Source organism: Bison bison, unplaced genomic scaffold (assembly GCF_000754665.1).
Source record: "Bison bison bison isolate TAMUID 2011002044 unplaced genomic scaffold, Bison_UMD1.0 scf7180017864181, whole genome shotgun sequence".
Taxonomy (NCBI): domain Eukaryota; kingdom Metazoa; phylum Chordata; class Mammalia; order Artiodactyla; family Bovidae; genus Bison; species Bison bison.
In genome coordinates this window covers 7,375,973-7,391,854 of record NW_011494753.1, presented here as the reverse complement: position 1 = coordinate 7,391,854, position 15,882 = coordinate 7,375,973, and the positions used below count along the sequence as shown (strand labels likewise).

At 39.4% G+C, this 15,882-nt stretch overlaps 1 protein-coding gene across 7 annotated transcripts in view; it reads left to right on the top strand.

Annotated features, from left to right (window-relative positions):
- PEAK1 (pseudopodium-enriched atypical kinase 1) overlaps positions 1–15,882 on the top strand; it is a 288,921-nt gene that overhangs the window by 71,767 nt on the left and 201,272 nt on the right. For 2 of the 7 annotated variants that reach the window (XM_010843308.1, XM_010843306.1), the window contains one exon: positions 9,950–10,000. The exons of 4 other annotated variants lie outside the window; for them this stretch is intronic. The gene's annotated coding sequence lies outside the window, so the exon portion shown is untranslated. Of the gene's footprint in view, positions 1–9,949; positions 10,001–13,078; positions 14,456–15,882 lie in introns of those variants that run through there. One more of the 7 variants, XM_010843309.1, reaches the window with a different exon arrangement.

Here is a 15,882-nt window from a genome sequence, read left to right as displayed (position 1 = left end):
AGGGAATAGTTTAACATCCAAATACTTGATTTTATAGTTATTAAAAAATCATTAAGCTATTCACCATTGTGTTGATAATCATTTGGGAATACATTTTAGTAGAAAATCTTTGGTTCTTATTTCTAAAATTTGGTTGCTTATTTTTGGCCTTAATGATATTAATAATTTCTGTGGAAAACAGTGAGCCCTATCAGAAGTATTTGGATTTTTGTTGCATGTTTTGAAAGTTTACTTTAAGTGATAGTTGAATATCATTATTATTGTAAAAAACATTCTTGGATGTAGTTTGTTGTTAAATACGTTTACTTGAGGTAAAGAATCATAGCACCCACTGGGATTATTTTGCTTACTAAAAATTTTCTGAGAATTTTTAAAATATAGTGTACATAAAGTAGTTTATCTTCTGTCTACCTCTATCAAGAACTCATTTGTCACTGATAATTTTTTAAGTACATCCCAAATGACAAGCTACTTCCTAAACAGAATAATATCAAGAATATAGACTGTGAATGATTCTATATTTTGGGGTAAATGAGATCAGTTCCAGAGCCATCTTACTGTCTTAGAGAGTTGTCTTTCTACCATTACTAGGCAATTGGATTGGGAGCCAAGAATGATTTTTTTCCTTCTAGAGTGCCACCAGGAAATTTCTATGATGAGGGAAATTCCCTGTTTTCAGACAATGCTGTCATCAGATGGAAAATACAAATTGAAATAAAGAGAGAAGGAGTCTCAAAACAAAGCTTTCTAGCCCTGTGTTTCATTTATAGCAGGAACAAATGTAGATTAATTTTCATTCTAATGAAGTGAGTATAACTTTGTTTCAAAATGGTTCTGGCATTTATGTTTTTATTGGAAATACTTTGTGTCCTTCCTTTTATTTCTCTTAATTTAAAAGTTCTGTGTTTACTCATCTGTTTGAAAGATTGTTAAGACCAAAAGTAAGACCCAGAATATTGTAGTTTTTATCACAAGAGAATAGTTGAAAGTGTTTGTTATCAATATTTTAGAGTCCTTTTATCAAAGTTAATAGGCCACTAATGATGAAGTTCATTATATCAGTCTCTAAAATCGAAAGATGAATCTGGGTGGGAGTAAGGCAGGGAAACAGGAGAAGGATGCTTAGGTAGACGACTGAAATGGCTTAGCAAATGGGGAGATTTTAACTCTTATAGTCTGTGGAGAATATTTTGAGATCATATTTCTTTTAACATTTAGAACATTTAATAGACAAATTTCTAACTGTATAGTATTAGATTTCTAAACTGTAGAAGTTAGATGCAGTCTATGGTTATAGTTTATTTTGGAAAAATTACAGTTATCTCCAGTTCTCTGTCCTATTTATACTATTATCTTCTATTTGTACCTATTTTTAAATCTTAATCCATTCTTCATAATGACTTCAGCTTAAGTAACTTAACATTTATGTTGATTATATTCATATCAAAGAATCTTGGTCACTAAAAGGGAGAGAGATTTTTAAAAAGCAGTGAGAAAGATGCAGTTGGATTTCCAGATCCCAGTTAGAAAAATCATCTTTAACTTATAAGCCAAGAAAATTTCATCTGTATATTGTTGAAGGAAAATAGATCTAAAGACCTCACGAACATATTTTTAAAATCACTTCCAAAATAGAAAGGTGGGATCTCTGCTTGAGAACTTTAATTAGCCCAGAGAATGTAGAGTTTACAAGGAGTTTAACTGCTTCTGGCTTTTCTGTGGCCCTGTCACTGCTCATTTATCCTCTCAATATAAAAGCGCGTGACAACTCAGCTCCACCTGTTTGCTGAGGTTGCACTAAGGCAAGGGTTTTCCGAATGTATTCTAGATGGGGTATTTTTTCCTCTTTTTTTTTTTTTTCATATTAGATTTTACTCTACATAGAACTTAGGAACTGAATTCAATTTAATATATCACTGCTCTGCACCAAATTGCCTTGTAAACTCTAATGGGACAAATATTTTGAGATTCTTCTACATGGATTATGGGTACAATATTAGAAATTATTTTTAGACAGTATGGAAAATGCACTGTGGATCAGTTTAATAATGCCTTTACTCAGCAAACATTTATTGAGCTCATATGCCATAGCCAGGTACTAGGAGTATAGACATAAATAAGATGTGATTCCTGCCCTCGAGGAGGTCATTGTCTGCCTCTGAAGTCTTAAATTTTGACACAAAGAAATAAGAGACTCAACTAGCTCATCTCCTGGATGTGAAAAATAATGAACTGCAGCGGCAAAGCACAAGTTGTTGGATGTTGCTGTTCTGTTTTATTTAGTCTAGAAAAACCTGGAAAATAAAATTCTAGTAAACAGTGGCAGGTTTTGCCATGATTATTAAATGTTTAGTAAACATTTCCCCAAGGCCTGCTATGTGCAAGCATCAATAGAAAATGTATGAGATAAAGTGTTTTATTATAAATGAGGACAATGGAAGAGAAAGTTACATATACAAATAATTACAATACGGTAGGAGTGGACAGTTTATTACCAAATTTTTTATTTATTAAATAAAACTGATTTATTAAATCAGTTTATTACCAAATGATTTCTCTTGGTTGCAATGACAGTAGGGAATAAGGAGAGACTAAGATCAAGAGATCAGGAGTCACTACTGACTGAAGGAGGCAACCATTCTTACCTTGGAGAATCTTTCTAAAGCTGTTTCTTGTTTTTATATCATATGTCAGCAATGTCAGTGACAATTACCAAGAGAAAAATCAAAATATATCATAAAACACAACAATATTTTTGTTACAAAGATGCATTTTGGTTATCATAATAAAACCTCATATTTTGGCCTTGCTTTGGAGTTGACCCTTTAAAGATGCTTTCTATTGGGAGCAACTTCCTATTTTGCAAATAAGAAAAATGAAGAAAGAAAGAATAAAGCACCATCTCTAGTGATATTGCTAAAAATGACAATCAGTTTGCTTGGCTCTAATTGGGTACATCTGTAAATTTGGTGTTAGCAGGCCCAGAATGTTAGGACAGATTGTCGCGTGGAGTAGAACAGCTATTTGAGAGGATTTAATGATGGACCATATTAGAAAACAGAGGTCTACAGGAGGTACACATCTGATATTTTTATTTTATTTCTCAGCTAGCTGAAGTACTTGGTTTTACCTTTTCTTATTCTTTAAAACATCTTAAGAAACAATGAAACTCTTCAAAGAACCTTTTATCTCTGTGCTGTAGGTCTGTTTATTAGCTGAAGTCTGTTCGTTGGAAGGACTGATGCTGAGGCTGAAACTCCAATACTTTGGCCACCTTATGCGAAGAGTTGACTCATTGGAAAAGACCCTGATGCTGGGAGGGATTGGGGGCAGGAGGAGAAGGGGATGACAGAGGATGAGATGGCTGGATAGCATCACTGACTCGATGCACATGAGTTTGGGTGAACTCCGGGAGTTAGTGATGGACAGGGAGGCCTGGTGTGCTGCGATTCATGGGGTCGCAAAGAGTTGGACATGACTGAGCAACTGAACTGAACTGATTAGCTGAAGTATTCTTTTCCTTTAGTATCATGAGCTGCTCCCAGATTCTAGGTATTCATCAAAGATTTCCTATTTGGCAGTGACAGCCAGTTTTGATTCCCTTTGCTTTCTTTAATTTAGAATCTTTCAAAGTTAGTTATTAATATTAACTCTTCAATTGTCAGAGATAATAGTTTTAGTTACTAAGTGTAAACTTAATTTTCCTATTTGAGATTTTCTTTTTTATACTCCTTTTGAAATTGAAGTGTTTTTAGAACGCTCAAAAGATTCAAAGTCTTGAGCTTTATACTCAAGTGGTACTTGGGTATACTTTTTTTGTTTGTTGTTAACTGTGTTTGGGGCAAACTATTGCTCACTTTGTGTGTGCTAAAATTTCACCTGTTATAGGCCAAGAATAATTTCTCACCTTTTCTCTAAGAAGAGTTTGAAAGGTAAGACTAATTTATTTGCAATGATAAAGTACCATTACTATTAGGTCATTAGATCAGAGTGGCTATTAAATTTCAAAGCATTATCATAGTGATTATGATTACTGTTGCAGCTGGAGACAGTCTTCTCTAGAACGTATTAGGCTGTTAGTCTCAGTCTAGCACAAGGTTTGGCAAAGCTTTATTTTGAATTAAGATTTATAGTTTTGCCATTATTGAAGATTTTATAGAATATGGACTGCATTGTTAGGAGGTATCAGCTCTGACTAACTGACAGTGACTACCCAGAGTATCAGTTAACATTTAGGAGGCTTCCAGGGGACGTTTGGCAGAGAAGGCAGTGGCAACCCACTCCAGTACTCTTGCCTGGAAAATCCCATGGACGGAGGAGCCTGGTAGGCTGCAGTCCATGGGGTCGCACAGAGTTGGACACGAGTGAAGCGACTTAGCAGCAGCAGCAGGGGACATTTGGAAAAAAGTGGTCAGTTTAGTTTCATCACTCAGTCATGTCTAACTCTTTGCGACCCTATGGACTGCAGCATCCCAGGCTTCCCTGTCCATCACCAGCTCCCAGAGTTTACTCAAACTCATGTCCATTGAGACGGTGATGCCATCCAATTGTCTCATCCTCTGTCATCCCCTTCTCCTGCCTTCAGTCTTTCCCAGCATCAAGGTCTTTTCCAGTGGGTCAGTTCTTCACATCAAGTGGCCAAAGTATTGGAGCTTCAGCTTCACCATCAGTCCTTCCAATGAATATTCAGGACTGATTTCCTTTAGGATTAACTGGTTTGATCTCCTTGCAGTCCACGGAACTCTCAAGAGTCTTCTTCAGCACCACAGTTCAAAAGTATCAATTCTTCGGCACTCAGCTTTCTTTATGGACCAACTCTCACATCCATACATGACTACTGGAAAAACCATAGCTTTGATTAGACGGACCTTTGTCGGCAAAGTAATGTCTCTGCTTTTTAATATGCTGTCTAGATTAGTCATAGCTTTTCTTCCAAGTAGCAAACATCTTTTAATTTCATGGTTACAGTCACCATCTGCAGTGATTTTGGAGCCCAAGAAAAAAAGTCTGTCACTGTTTCCATTGTTTCCCCATCTATTTGCCATGAAGTGATGGAACTGGATGTCATGATCTTAGTTTTTTGAATGTTGAGTTTTAAGCTTTTTGACTCTCCTCTTTTGCTTTCATCAAAAGGCTCTTTAGTTCTTCTTCACTTTCTGCCATAAGGGTGGTATCATGTGCATATTTGAGGTTATTGATATTTCTCCCTGCAATCTTGATTCCACCTTGTGCTTCATCCAGCCCAGCGTTTCACATGATGTACTCTTCATATAAGTTAAATAAGCAGGGTTAACAATTAGGAGGCTTCCAGGGGACATTTGGAAAGGAGTGGTAGGATCTCATAATGTCTGATATGATCACACGTTGGGAAGAGAGGGAGTAGGATTTGTGTTAGCTATCCCATATGTTAGTCAAATCTATAAATGGTGGCTTAGAGTAGATATTTGTGTGTGTATTTGTCACTCAGTCATGTCCAACTGTTTATGACCCCATGGACTATAACCCCCAGGCTTCTCTATGGAATTCTCCAGGCGAGAATACTAGAGTGGGTTGCCATTCCCTTTTCCAGGGAATCTTCCCAGCGCAGGACTCAAACCCTAGTCTTTGCACTGCAGCAGATTCTTTACCATCTGAGCCACCAGGGAAACCCCACTTAAAAACTAATATGAGTTATTCTTACCATATCCCTTACCATATCTTACCATATCCCTTAGAAAATCATCCTCTCTTTGTTGAAATACCTCCAATGAGGAACTCCCTGCCTGCTTGAGATCCCATTCTGTTGTTGCACAGCTCTGCAGTGTCGTATTTCTTCCAATCCAGTTATTGCTCTGTGTATTGGATATTCCTAAAAACCTGATACAAAGGGTTTCAGGCAAGGACAAATTATGAGGGTTTTTGTGTGTGTGTGTGTGTGTGTGTGTTTGTATCATTTATCAACCTTTTTTTGGGGGGGGCATTTTAAAAACTTTTCATTTCAAATTGGTAAGCATTCACAAGTTGTCAAAGTAGTACAGAGTTCTTGTGTATTCTTCACCTAATTTTCTCCAATGGTTGCTGCTGCTGCTGCTGCTGCTGCTGAGTCACTTCAGTCATGTCTGACTCTGTGCAACCCCATAGACCGCAGCCCACCAGGCTCCCCCGTCCCTGGGATTCTCCAGTCAAGAACACTGGAGTGGGTTGCCATTTCCTTCTCCAATGCATGAAAGTGAAAAGTGAAAGTGAAGTCGCTCCGTCGTGTCCGACTCAGCGACCACATGGACTGCAGCCTACCAGGCTCCTCCGTCCATGGGATTTTCCAGGCAACAGTACTGGAGTGGGTTGCCATTGCCTTCTCCGTTCCCCAGTGGTAACTTCCTACAAAACTATAGTACTATAGCAAAGCCAGGAAATTGATATCTATACAATCCATAAACTTTATTCAGATTTCATCAGTTTTACACGCATTTCTCTATGTGTATATCCGGTTCTGTGCAATTTTGTCTTGTGTAGCTTTGTCTAACTACCACTGTAGCCCCAGTATAGAACTGTTCCATAAGCACAAAGAGCTCCCTCATACTACCACTTTATAGCTACACCCAGTCCTCCCCACCATCCCTAGTTCTGGGCCAGTGCTAATCTGCTGTCCCCCTCTGAAATTTTGTCATTCCAAGAATTTTATGTAAATGGCATATAGTATATAACCTTTGAGACTGACTTTTTTCACCCAGCCTAATTCCCCTGAGGTTATATCCAAGTTGTCACATGCCTCACTAGGTAACCCAGTTTTTAAAATTACTATTGATGTCTTCTTAGGGCCACAATAAATATTTGTCTATATGTATGACGTTTGAAATATTATAAAAGTGATTAATTTAAACTTGTAGAGCTATTAAGGCTTCCCAAATGGCTCTAGTGGTAAAAAAGCCCATCTGCTAATACAGGAGACATAAAATGATGTGGGTTCAATTCCTGGGGTGGGAAGATCCCCTGGAGGAGGACATGGCAACCTACTCCAGTATTCTTGCCATGGAAATCTCATGAACAAAGGAGCCCCACAGGCTACAGTCCATAGGGTTACAAAGAGCCAACACAACTGAAGCAACTTAACACACACAACTTAACACACACACATACACATGCACATGTACAGGTAGCTGTTAAATTCAAATTCAGTTGTTGCACAGTTGTTGTTGTTCAGTTGCTAAGTCATGTCTGATTCTTTGTGACCCCAAGGACTGCATCATGCCAGGCTCCCCTGTACTGCAGTATCTCCCAGAGTTTGCTCAAATTTATGTCCATTGAGTTGGTGATACTATCTAACTGTCTTGTCCTCTGCTGCCCCCTTCTCCTTTTGCCTTCAGTCTTTCCCAACATCAGGATCTTTTCCAAAGAGTCTGCTCTATGCATCAGGTGCCAAATATTACAGCTTCAGCTTCAGCATTAGTCCTTCCAATGAATATTTAGGGTTGATTTCCCTTAGTATTGACTGGTTTGATCTTGAAGTCCAGGGGACTCTCAAGAGTCTTTTCCAGCACCACCATTAGAAAGCATCAGTTCTTTGGCACTCAGTCTTCTTTATGGTCCAACTCTTACATGCATACATGACAACTGGAAAAACCATAGCTCTGACTTACCAGACCTTTGTTGGCCAAATGATGTCTCTGCTTTTTAATAGGCCATCTAGGTTTGTCATAGCTTTCTTTCCAAGGAGCAAGAGCCTTTTAATTTCATGGCTGTAGTCACTGTATGCAGTGATATTGGAGCTCAAGAAAATAAAATCTGTTACATCATACACGTGAAATTTCAGCTTTCACTATTTATTGTTAAACTGTTAGGGGTAGTAAGGAGTGCACGACTGTCAGGAGACACCATTCCTCTGACAGTGTTTAACCAGCCCTAGTACCACATGTTCATATTTAACCTTTTACTGCCACTTCTTCTGTGGCTAGGGGCTCTCTACCTGAGTGGGTGATTATGTGGATGAAATGAGATGTAGAACTCAAAAAATATAAAATTGAAGGATGACAGTTACATACGTTAGAAATTGAAAATATACTTAAATTTCTCACCCAAAGTTGTCTATTTTTTATGTGCATCAAGTAAGCTTTAGTTATTACTATTAAAAATAAAAGTTTCCCGTGCACATTGCTGTGCATCTTTCTTTTTTACTAAGGTATCTTGAACATTTTCCGTATCTGTCACACGGTTTTAGTAGTTCCTTTGCTGTGTACACGCACTGTTCTTTCACTTATTTAGTCACTCTTCACTGAATGCCTGCTGTGCCCAAGGCGCCATGCTGGGGCAATTGTGATGAATAATACATGAAACTCACATTTTAGAGGGAAGACAGACATTAATAATGATTAATTTCTCAATTGATTACTTGATTAGGAATGTAATATGCACTAGGAAAAAGCAGTATGGAAAGCCAAGTCCATGCCTGTCAGAGGGACTTAACCAGGTCTGGGAACCAAGGAGGATCTCTCAGATAATATAACTTTTGAGCTAAGATCTAAGGATGGCTATGTATGATAAGGACATGACTAATGAAGGAGTATGAGTAGACATTAGTGTATTTATCATTTAATTAAAATAAAAAGAAAAGCCATAAAACTATTGGATGTGTGAATACGCATGTTCATAGAGGAAAACAAAACTGGTAAAATATATCTCAAAGTGTTAATACTGTGGTGGTATTACAGGTACCATTTTTTTTAACAGAAAATTTTTAAGAGAAGCATTAGCTTTACTGAAAAATTGAGAAAATGGCATAGAGTTCCCATGTACCCTACCCTCCACCACCAAAACACACACATGCACACACACGCACACACAAACACACTTTCCCCTATTAACACCTTACAATAGTATGGGACATTCGTTCCAGTTAATAAACCAGTATTGATACATTATTTTTCCCTACCCAGTGTTCAGTCAGGTTTTCTTAATTTTTACCTAATATACTTTTTCTGTTGCAGGAGCCCATCCAGGGTGCCACAGTATGTTTAGTTTTCACTTCTCTTTAGACTATCGGCTGCAGACAGTTTCTCAGACTTCATTTTCGATGTTCTTGACAGTTCTGAGGTATACTGGTATTTTGTAGAATGTCCCTCAGTTGGGATTAATCTGAGGTTTTTCTCATGATCTTACTGCAGTATAGGTTTTTGGGAGGAGACCAACAGAGATAAAGTGCCATTCTTGTCACATCGTATCAAAAGTACATACTATGAGTGTGATTCAACCCTGTTGATGTTACCCTTGATCACCTGGCTGAAGTAGTGTTTGTCAGGTTTCTCCGCAGTAAAGTTATTTTGCCCCTCTCCTTTCCACGTACTGCTTTTTACAAGGAAGTCTCTGTGCACAGCCTACACTTAGAGTCAGAGTTATGCTTTACTTCCTTGAGGGAAGAGTATCTACATAAATTACTTGGAATTCTTCTGCACAGAAGATTTATCTTTTCTCCTCCATTTGTTTATATATTCAATAGTGAGTATGAACTCATGGAGATATATTTTATGCTTTGGGTTTTAATCTAATAGTACTTTATTTTATTGCCCAAATTGTTCAAGCTTTGAACCATTAAATTGGCTTTCAATTGCCTCTTGTGTGCCCCTTGGACATAGCCCCATTAACACGGTTTTGTTTATTTTCTAGGCACTTCCTTATTTTATGACACTGCAAGATGTTTCAGGCATTCTTGTGTATTTTCTGTCACAGAATTAGAATCAGCCGTTTTTCCAAGGAGGCATGCTTCCTTTTATTGGAGACTGGTGTTAGAAACCAGGTTTGGGGTGCTATCTTACTTTTCTCTTAATATTTTTTTTCCCTACTCTGGTTTTCTCTTTATCTCTTTTTTTCGCCCATAAAACCTTTGATAAAATAAGTATGAATTCTACCATGGCAAATTAGATTGGCTCATTAAATATCTATTTCCAACTGCCTTCTCCCTCCCTTCCTTCTCCTTTAGACATCTTTCAGCCAGGGTTGGCCATGTGACACAGCGCTGGACAGGGGAGATGTAAGTACAAACATCCTGGGAAGGACTTTGTTTGCAAAACTGAAGCTCAGAACCTGAAGGGAGATATCTTTGGGCCCTTCAGCCGTGTTCCTGTCAGGAAAATGGAACCAGTGCCTGGGTGTTGAGCATGAACGTGAAAACAAATGCTAGGGAATGTAAGATAAGTAGAAGGAACCTTGTTCTATGATGTCATGGCTGACTTAGGGTTGAACTATCCCTGGTCTGCCCAGCTCCAGACTACTTGTTACCTGAAAGAAATTAAACTCCTGTGTGTTTTCCCTATCGTCATTTGGTTTGCCTGTAATTGCTACAGCTAAGCACACAGTCTTAGGCGATTCACATATCAACTTAGTTGACAAAATTATTATTTATTCAACATATTTGTTGAGGACCTACCACATGTAAGCCCCCATATATGTGGTGAAAAGAAAAGAGTTTTGTTGACATTATCCTGGTTCCCACTGAACCCAAGTTTAATAATGGTATGTAGAATAGGATAATTATACCAGTAACTATGATGAAAGATGGAATATAGTAATATTTGTTATTTACTTGGTCACAGTTACTCATTGTCACTTTCAGTTCAGATCAGTCGCTCAGTCATATCCGACTCTTTGCAACTCCATGAATCGCAGCACACCCAACCTCCCTGTCTATCACCATCTCCCGGAGTTCACTCAGACTCACGTCCATCGAGTCGGTGATGCCATCCAGCCATCTCATCCTCTGTCGTCCCCTTCTCCTCCTGCCCCCAATCCCTCCCAGCATCAGAGTCTTTTCCAATGAGTCAACTCTTCGCATGAGGTGGCCAAAGTACTAGAGTTTCAGCTTCAGCATCAGTTCTTCCAAAGAACACCCAGGACTGATCTCCTTTAGAATGGACTGGTTGGATCTTCTTGCAGTCCAAGGGACTCTCAAGAGTCTTCTTCAACACCACAGTTCAAAACATCAATTCTTCGGCACTCAGCTTTCTTCACAGTCCAACTCTCACGTCTATACATGACCACTGGAAAAACCATAGCCTTGACTAGATGGACCTTTGTTTTATCTTAATTCTGTTCCTTGTATCTGCAAATGGTTTCACAGTTTACCTAGTTCCAAGACAGAAACAAGGATAGTCCTAGTCTCTTTCTTTTCTCTAACTCTCCATACCCATTTGGTAACCACAGGCTGTTTTCTTACCTTTTAAATACTTTTTGTCCCATTTTTTAAATTCCTTTGCTCCTCTGTTAGTTCTGAACCTCATACATTTCTGTCACACAGGTTATTATGACCCGTCATACCTAGCTGCCGTGTCCCCGGTTCACTTTGCAGTAGGGGTGGACGTGGCCCAGTGGGTGAGCTTTGTCCGGTTAGAGGCGGGAGAGCTGCTATGGGGGTACCACTGAGAGGGAGAGGGAGGCCAAGAAGCACCAGCATTTGTCCTCCTGATGTCAGAGAGTAGAGGAAATGGCCCTGTAGGTGGTAATGAAGCTCCCTGCACTTTTGGCCTGCCAGTTTTTACCAAGCCATCCGTGAGGGTTGGCTGCATGCCCATTTGAACAGGTGGGCCAGCTAGGGCTGCCCCACTAGAATCCAGGATTTCACATACACACACACACACACACACACACACACACACCTATGGCTCCTTCACCCTAGTACAGGGAACATTCAGTGCCCCATTCTGGGACCAGAGATGCTGGCCTCCATCCACCCACACGCGAGACATATGCTAGTGGACAGTGCAGACCTCAGCCTGGCTGCAGTCCAGGTCCCTGCAGTGCCCTCCCAGGTTGTAACGGGGCAGGGCAGGCTGCATCCCTTGTTTGACCATTACCATGAGACCCTTAGTGGGGTGGCTAGATGTCCTGTTCTAACAGCCAGGATCCGGGTGATCCTCCCAGTAGAATGTGGTAAGAGCCGGATCTCAGCCTTCTCCTCAGGGCTGGTGAGTGAACTGGGTGTCCAGGACAGGCTGAGGGCTCTGTGGGCACCGAGGCTGCCCACTGGCTGGGCCCAGGCCTTGGAACATCAATAAACCTCTCCCCTACCCTCACCTGTGTGACTTAATGGCAGCAATAGTCTCCATGGGTCACAGGCAGTTCCATGGAGGCCTCAGCAACTGCCATATGGACACTGCCATTGAGGTAACAGCTTCAACCAGCTTCACTCTTTCCATTCACGTTTCAAAAATTGGTATAGCTTAAATCAGTTGTCTACCCCTAAGAGGTGGCCAGAAGTCAGATGTAAGTTGCAAGGACATTGCATGTCATTACTTCAGGTCCACCTCTGTGGTTGGGAATATTCACAAAGAAGGGTAATTGTTGTAAGTTGAGAATTAACCTGATTGGTGTTTTCTACCTTGCCCTTTCTTGTCAGAACAGAAAGCAGCATTTGTTTGGGTGGAGCTTAACAGGAACCTAAAGACCTGACCTCAAGAACAAAGGCTCTGATACCAGAAGTTTGCAACAACTAACCACACCCCTCCCTCACCTTGCCTATAAAAGGGCATTGTGGACCACTTTCAGGAAGTTCCGGAGTTTTTTAAGGCAAGAGCCACTCGTGGCTCTGCAGTAAACTCTTCTCTGCTCCAAACTCTGATGTTTTGGTTTTGTTTGGCTTCACTGTGCATTGGACACATGGACTTGGGTTCAGTAACAATTTCTCCCCATACCACTGGCAAAGGAGTCTTTCCAAAAGGCATATAAAGTCTTGTTTCTGTCTTCAGTAAAATCATTTGTACAGTCTCTAGGTTAAATTTCAAATTTTTTTTTCCCCTTGAAAGCCCTTTGGGATCTGACTTTGCCTGGCTGTCCATTTTCATCTTACGGCAGTGACCCAAACACAAAGGACACACCACCCACTGACTTCATCCTACACGTGTGACTAGTTCTGTCTTTAGTTTTATTTGTCTTTATCTCAGAACATTAGTTCAAGCGGGAATTCTCATTATCTTTAATGCAGACCCCAGTTCAGTCCCTGTGTCGGGAAGATCTCCTGGAGAAGGAAATGGCAACCCACTCCAGTATTCTTGCCTGGAAAATCCCATGGACTGAGGAGCCTGGTAGGCTGTAGTCAGTCTGCGGGGTCGCAAAGAGTCGGACACGACTGAGTGACTTCACTTTCACTTTCTTTCTTTAATGCCTTTAGTTCTTTAAGACTCAGAGCTGATGTTTTAGAAGACCTTCTCTAATTCTCCCTCATCCCTCTCAAAAATCCCTGTACTCATCCTCTGTTATCACATTACTGGCTGTTATACTTGAAATACCTCTTGAATTCATCTACTTTCCATCACCATTACCACCACTTTGTTTGTTCTAGACTACCATCATCATAACCTATTTCAGTGTTCTCTCAGATCAACTTCGGTAATTTGTAAAATAACATTCTTTGCCCAGTATCCAGTGATTTTTTCAGACTCCATATCTGATCATTATAGCCATGTGCTTAAAACTCCTTCCCTGATTTCCTAATGATCTAGGCTATGAAGTAAGCCCTAATGTCTCCTGTAATGTACTATGTAGACCGGTTTCTGCAAACCTACTTCTCTAGCCTCACTTGTTTTCATTCTTTAAATACACTTTGCTCCCTTTCATCTTAGGGTCACACATGTCATTCTCTTATCTGAAACATTTGTCACTTAGATCTCAGCCTTCCAATCTTGGTACTTTCTCAGGATATCTCCACCCAGCTCTGTGTCAGATTCCTTTTTTATGTGTTTCACTTACTCTGCCTTTTGCACAAACTTGTAGAATTGAGCAAGGTGGGGAGCATATAGTTGCATTTAATTTTCAACAATGATTATAGTTCCTTTCTTTATTCTGCATCCACCCTTCTAGAAACCTTCATTCCTTCTGTACAGACTACTCATTTCCCTTGTGTTGTGTCTGGACTTCATGATCAATTCCTTAAATATGGCTCTTGTCGGAACTCGAGGTTCTTTTGCAGCTCTTTTACAGCCTGACCCATTTTTTCTCTCCAGTTTTTTACTTTTGGTTTATTCTGTTTTTCGTGTTTTGGTAAGAAACTCGTAAAGAAAGTTAGCAGTTGTTTGCTTGGTTCAGAGTAATACAAGCTCTACTTAAATGGGTGCTGTGAACAAGCTAGAGACGTTACACGGAATGACTCAGCCTGCATTCTGTTTCTCACTACGGTGACCCCCAGTACAGTTATAACTTTGTGTGATTTCGTGAACTGCTGTCAGACATTCAGATTTGATCATGATTTAAACATACATTGCAAAATCATGGACTCGAGAGTTGAAAGAGGCTTTAGGGGTCATTTAGTTTTAGACCAACCACCTCTCTATTCAATGTCATTTGGTTTCTGAGTGTTCTTTCCTACCCATATACAAGAGATTGTCTTTTATACAGTGAACTGAAACCTGCCTCAGTGACCATCCACCAGCTTTACTTCTTAGCAGTGTTTGTGGTGTGACAACTCATGTGTCTGAAGACAGCCATCATGTCCTCTGTAAGTAGTTTTTCTCCAGGAAGAATAGCCCCAGTTCCTCTTGTATCATGGCTTTAAAATTCTTTTATCATCTTATTTGAATTTATAAAATTTTTATTTTTGAGTGTTTTAGACTATTTACTACTCTATCTACTTCCCATTTGGAGAAGGAACTGGCTACCCACTCCATTATTCTTGCCTGGAGAATCCCATGGACAGAGGAGCCTAGCGGGCTACAGTCCACGGGGTTGCAAAGAATCAGACACAACTGAGTGACTAATTTTCAACTTCCCATTAGTGTAAATAATAAAGGTGATTGCAAATAAAACACATTGATGGTATTTATGGCAAATGCAAAATATACACAAATGTAAATGAGTTGAGAAAACCTACTAAATACAGTTTGGTGTTCAGCTTACAGATCAGAAAAAACACTTTATCCAAACTTCTTTTGGTGGATTAAATGGGGAGTGGAGACAGAGAACATTTGAGTGATAGAAACTGGTATAGGTGATGATTTGTCTGATGTATGATCACTTCTTTAGCTATATTATACCATTATATTTGCATATCATTGTCATTTTCAATCTGTGACCAGTTGCTCAGTTTCATAAATACAGTGTATCCAACATTTAGCCACACCAGGCATGTAGACTGTTGTTTTTCTAGAACTGAAAAGGTGTGTGTAGGAGGGAGTTGTTTGTTTATTTGTTTCCCTTGCTGAAAAACTCCCTTTCTATCATGAATTATAATTTGTGCCTTAACATGTCATTCCTCCTGTCTGTGCAGAGATACGGATTTACCAGTTGCTGCCTGAATTAGGAGCATCAAAAGTAGGGTAGCAGCTGAACTTCCTGTGAACTGTACAGCCCTGAGGATAATTTGTCAGGGATTTCTCTTTAACTTTTCCTTTATCTTACTCTAGGATAAAACTCCCCACAGATGAGAGAATACACATTCACCTTGGTAATGACACAAACTTGCACCTTTCTGGTCTTTTGCCACTCAAGTGCTAAAATATTAATATCCAATGAAAATTATAAAATGACTTTATAGCTAATTATTTTATTTCTAGCAAAAGAAAGAAACATTCTCCTCCTCTTACATGATGTTTGTGTTTTTACTTGTATCCCTAATCTCAGACATTTCAAACCGAATTGATATCTTTCTTAAGTATAGTTTTTTTTTGGATGATTTTTTGGTTTTGATTTTTAAACAGTAAAACTTTTATATGATATCATCTCATTGACTGGACTTTAAGCAGAAGTTTTAGTGTTAATAGCATCTCTTCCAGTAATTCAGCTTTTTTTTTTCTTCTCTCTCATTCTAATATTTGTTGAGTTGTATATGATCAGAAAAGGTCCTTGTGTAACATAAACAGGCATTTAATTAAGGGGTAATGTCTATGGTACCAGGGTATGTGAAGTGAAACAGAGATGCTTAATCAG